The sequence below is a fragment of the Oryctolagus cuniculus genome, chromosome 20, assembly GCF_051225735.1.
Source record: "Oryctolagus cuniculus isolate XC-2025 breed Fujian yellow rabbit chromosome 20, ASM5122573v1, whole genome shotgun sequence".
Taxonomy (NCBI): domain Eukaryota; kingdom Metazoa; phylum Chordata; class Mammalia; order Lagomorpha; family Leporidae; genus Oryctolagus; species Oryctolagus cuniculus.
The window spans coordinates 1,578,157-1,583,838 of NC_142886.1; the positions used below are offsets into that span (position 1 = coordinate 1,578,157).

General features: G+C 42.1%; 1 pseudogene across 1 annotated transcript; it reads left to right on the forward strand.

The window, feature by feature from the left end:
- The first annotated feature begins 1,280 nt into the window (after positions 1-1,280).
- LOC149120013 (general transcription factor IIH subunit 1 pseudogene) lies at positions 1,281-3,268 on the forward strand (annotated as a pseudogene). The gene has a single exon (XR_016226448.1). The product of XR_016226448.1 is annotated as a general transcription factor IIH subunit 1 pseudogene (transcript).
- Positions 3,269-5,682: the final 2,414 nt, after the last annotated feature.

The following is a 5,682-nucleotide window of genomic DNA, read 5'->3' on the forward strand; positions in this document are numbered from 1 at the left end:
CTGTGGCACCCTGGCCACTGGGCACAGTCAACGTTGGGGTCGTGGAGCTGCCTGAAGATGTAGTTGTTTCAGACAGTTCCAAGTAGCTGATGGTTGACCAGACATTATTAGCCCAAGGTGTTTTCTGGATGAAAAACTAGGCTCAAATTCAGTTTAAAATCCAAAAAGATGTCTTTGGTAAATAATGATCTCATGCATGAAATTTTGGTTCAGTTGTAAAATTCAACTGGATATTGGGTTTGAAGGAATTTCTGTCTTGAATCTAGGAAGATTATTTAAAGAATTATTTATTTGAAAGAGTTACAGAGGTACAGCCAGAGAGATTGCCCATTCCACTGGTTTACTCCCCAAATGACCGCAATGGCCATAGCTGATCTGATCTGATCCCAAGCCAGGAACCAGGAACTTTTTACAGATCTCCATGGGTGCAGAGGCCCAAGGACATGGGCCATCTTCCACTGCTTTCCCAGGCCATAACAGAGAGCTAGATCAGAAGTGGAGCAGCCGGGACTTGAACCATCACCCATATGGGATGCTGGTGCTACAGGCTGGGACTTTAACCCACTGCACCACAGTGCTGGCCCCTATTTTGTAATCTCTGATTTACAGTCTATAAAATAATTTAAATTTGTTAACAAATATATTTTTACAAATGTTCATATATGAAAAATTATTCAAGACCGCTTGAGATTAAGGTTGAAATTTACTATATTCTTTTATTTAGAAAATCTCTTAATTTGGAGATTTTTTAAAGGATCAATTCAAAATGTAACTCAAGGAAATCAGCAGAACTATTTGGTGATAGTCTTAATTGCTAATTCTGAAATAGATTAAAAGCATCTCCTTTTAATAGTTTTTTGTTTAATTGGTGACTCTGTCAGTTTTCTACCAACTCCAGTAAGCTCTCTTTTCTTCTCTATTTCTCTGTTAAAATTGCTTCAAATTATGAGATGATTCTGTGTGCTAGCTCATTTAAGGTTTTACTTATCCATTTTAGACAAAGACCAAAGAGATCAATTGTTTAAAAACACCTGAGTCTTTATTAATAAGAGTTGTGGTTTGATTATATGCTCATTTTAAAGCATTTGAGGGACCACTTTTGAACAATGATCAAGTCTGGCCTATATTACATTAAGATGTTAAGGGATCCCCACCCCCTCGAGCCGCCATCGCAATGACGCTCCCTTAGACCTGCAGTCAGCGAGCCGCCGCGGGTTGAAGACACGGTGCTGGACCGCATCGGAGGAGCTCTAGACCAAATGGGTGGCCCGCCAGGATGCCAGTATCCTTAAGTGCTCAAGACCGGAGAGAGGAAACAAAACAGTCGGGAACCGGTGGGGGAGGGAGGGAATTAGCAGAAGGTGTCATGGCGGCCGCGCTCTGTGGTCACGTGTCCCGAAAGCCCGCCTTCGAACTTCCGGTCACGTGCCCTCAGAACCCTCGCAGCCAGCGATGGAGGCGAGACCCCCCAGTAACAGAGGCGGTGGCAACGGCTGCGGCCACTGGGTTTCCGCCTCTTCCCAGCAGCAGCTCTAAGAAGCGCAGCGGAACTCGACCTGACCCAACACAGCTACTTACTCTCTGCTCAGGGTTGTGGCTTCCACCTGCACCGTCTAACCATCATGGCAACTTCCTCTGAAGAAGTATTGCTGATTGTAAAGAAGGTGCGACAGAAGAAACAGGATGGAGCTCTGTACCTCATGGCAGAAAGAATTTCTTGGGCACCTGAAGGCAAAGATAGGTTTACAATCAGCCATATGTATGCGGACATTAAATGCCAGAAAATCAGTCCAGAAGGAAAAGCTAAAATTCAGCTTCAGCTGGTCCTGGGGACACAACAAGCTTCCATTTTTCCAATGAAAGCACAGCAGTGAAAGAGCGTGATGCAGTAAAGGACCTTCTTCAGCAGCTGCTGCCCAAATTTAAGAGGAAAGCAAATAAAGAACTGGAAGAGAAAAACAGAATGCTGCAAGAAGATCCTGTTTTGTTTCAGCTCTATAAAGACCTGGTTGTGAGTCAAGTGATCAGTGCTGAGGAATTCTGGGCCAATCGCTTAAATGTGAACACAACAGATAGTTCTTCCACATCCAACCATAAGCAGGACATTGGCATTTCTGCAGCATTTCTGGCTGATGTCCGGCCCCAAACAGATGGCTGTAATGGTTTGAGATACAGTTTAACTTCTGATATCATTGAGTCCATTTTTAGGACTTACCCAGCAGTAAAAATGAAATATGCAGAAAATGTTCCTCACAACATGACAGAAAAGGAATTCTGGACGCGGTTTTTCCAGTCCCATTATTTTCATAGGGACAGGCTGAATACAGGGTCAAAGGATCTCTTTGCAGAATGTGCCAAAATAGATGAAAAAGGATTAAAAACAATGGTTTCATTAGGAGTAAAGAACCCACTACTGGATTTGACAGCTTTAGAGGATAAGCCATTAGATGAGGGCTATGGCATTTCCTCCGTGCCGTCTACTTCCAATTCTAAGTCCATAAAGGAGAATAGTAATGCTGCCATCATCAAGAGGTTCAACCATCACAGTGCCATGGTTCTGGCAGCAGGTCTCAGGAAACAAGAAGCACAAAATGGTGAGCCCAGCAGCATTGATGGAAATTCCGGAGATGCCGACTGCTTTCAGCCAGCAGTCAAAAGGGCAAAGTTACAAGAATCCATTGAATATGAAGACTTGGGAAAAAATAATTCTGTAAAAACAATTGCACTAAACCTTAAGAAGTCCGATAGGTATTATCATGGTCCAACTCCAATTCAGTCACTACAGTATGCAACAAGTCAGGACATTATTAATTCTTTTCAAAGTATTAGGCAAGAAATGGAAGCTTATACACCTAGGTTAACTCAGGTTCTCTCAAGTGGTGCTGCCAGTTGTACCATTACAGCATTGTCACCTGGAGGAGCACTTATGCAAGGAGGGACACAGCAAGCCATAAACCAGATGGTGCCAAATGATATTCAGTCTGAATTGAAACACTCGTATGTGGCTGTTGGAGAACTTCTGCGGCATTTCTGGTCCTGTTTTCCTGTTAATACACCATTCCTAGAAGAAAAGGTAATAAAAATGAAAAGTAATTTGGAACGATTCCAGGTTACAAAGCTCTGCCCATTCCAAGAAAAAATTCGGAGACAGTATTTAAGCACAGATTTGGTGAGCCACATAGAAGAGATGCTGCAGACAGCCTACAACAAGCTCCACACATGGCAGTCTCGGCGTCTAATGAAGAAAACGTGAGGAGTCCATGGCTGTCACATGTGATGTGAGATAGAAGAGAAATGTGACCTGCAGTGTCTCTGGAAACCTGGCCTAGTAGACATGCAGATGACCACACAGAGTGACAAGAAACACCTGCACTCTGCCGACTCCCAGAGCTGATGCTATTGTACTTGCACATGGGGAGCTGACAAGAAGAAAGGGACTGATTCAACTAAATGCTGGGGAGGTAAATTAAGGCAGAACCAAAATGAGCTAGGTTGCTAATATATATATATGTATGTATGTGTGTGTACATATATATGTGTACATATATATATTTTAAAAGACTGTTCACTGCAGTTACTCAGGAACTGCTTTTGATTCACATTAAACTGCTTTCAGAAATTTAAAAATACTTTTTTAAAGGGTGCATTGATAAAATCTGAGGTTTTTTTTGAAAAAAAAAAAAAAAAAGGTGTTAAGGGGATCCTATTTCTACCAGACATTTTAAGCCTTCTTGGCATCTTTGCAGGCATTCAAAAATAAAGTTCCAAATTCTTTGGACTTTGATATTTCCAGTTGGGCCCCTGGAAATGTCAAAGGATATTTCTTTCATCTTGTAGAGACATCCACTAATTAGGCTAATTGGGTGATATTAAAGGTAGTGTCAAGATGTGAAATGGTACTAAATGTTATGATGATGTAAAATGCTATCAATACAAATGTCCAAATGCTACAAAAGTCCTATCATCTTGTTGTGTTGCTATCAGTCATGATGGTTATCTTCATGAAAAGGTCCTAGAGGCCTAAAAGAGATAAATGTTTTATAAAATCTTGCAGATGCTTTCGAAAATACTGTCTGGAGTAGGCAATCACCTCTTCTTTTTATTTAATGAGTTTATAAATTTAACCATTTACAATTTTACCTATTTAAAGTCTTTCATCATTCACATTTTGTACTAAAAATCAGATTTACTGCTCATGGAAATTGAAACATTGTGGGCTCTATGTTTAAAATGTGTCCTCTTCAAGGTTCTGAAAGACTTTTTGTACAGCAAACATTTGAAACCTTCCTTTTCAAATCAAACTAAGGGAGAGAGGGTCTTAATAATTACTTCAAAATGCATGACAATTTAGATAAGATGGTCTTAATGTTTGATCTTACCTAGAGGGACATACCTTTCCTTATGGGCATAATCTTATCTTTCTTTTTTTATTTTTATTTATTCTAAAGGTTTATTTTTATTTTATTTATCTGAAAGAATTACAAAGAGAGAGAGAGAAGTCTCCCATCTTCTGGTTCACTCTGCAAACAGCCACATGAGCAGAACTATTCCAAAGTCAGGAGCCAGGAGCTTCTTCCTGGTTCTCCCGCATGGATTCAGGGGCCCAAGGAATTGTGCCATCCTCTGCTGCTTTCCCAGGTGCATTAGCAGGGAGCTGGATCAAAAGTGAAGCATCTGGGACTTGAACTGGCATCCGTATGGTGAGCCAGCACTGCATACTGGGGCTTTAACCTGCTGTGCCACAGTACCAGCCCTGAAAAACACTGTGATAACATGCCTGTGACTATAGATTTGTAGCTCTGGCCACCAAGGATTAGGGATGGGATTGAGCACCCCCTTGACTGACCTTCCCAAAGGCTGCCTCCGTAGTCCACTTTAACAGAGACTAGGAGGAAGAGGAGTTATTTAGGCAGCCAATGTACAGGAGCAATGTAAGGATAGATGGCAGGCCAATTATAATGGCTGCCTTACATAGGAGTCTTCCACCAAGGAGACCCAACAAAGCCGATCTACCTCAAATGGCACTGATTGGCAATATGAGCAATCTGGGCATTGGGCAAGCAGCAGTCATGCTAGAAGATGGCTCCTGAAGGTGCCTGACAACTCTACCAAGAGCGACACTACTGGAAATGGAACTGCCCTGGAGGTTGAAGGACTCCTGGGTCAGAGCTGCAGACCCTGTTGGCCCTCCCTAAACTGAAAAAGCCCTTCACTCTTCCCAACTTCCAAAGTAACCAGCATGGTTGAAGGGATGACCTAGGATCAGTAACATTGCAGGCAGAGCTCTAAATTTCTTTTAGAGATGTCACCTATTAAAACTAATCTATTCAGGCCAGCTCTCCTCCCAGGCCAGCTAGGAAATGAGGGGCCCCAGGACCAGAAGCAGGCCAGACTAACTACCCCACAGCTCCTTGACTGCACGTACACACTAAACAAAACAGGAGCACTCAGGCGTACATCTGTCTTCACATTAACTGGCAGGACTCTTTTGCTCTCCTATATCCCTCTTTGTTCTCCTCATTTTGGCCATCTTTCCCACCATGGGCAATGTTTCTAATTTCTCCTTTTATCCTCATAGTCATAATGCTTCCATTATTACCATGTATAATTAACATATTTCAAAAGTCTTTACAGGAGCATATGACTACTAAATCCCCAGCAATTATGCAGGAAAAACCCAAG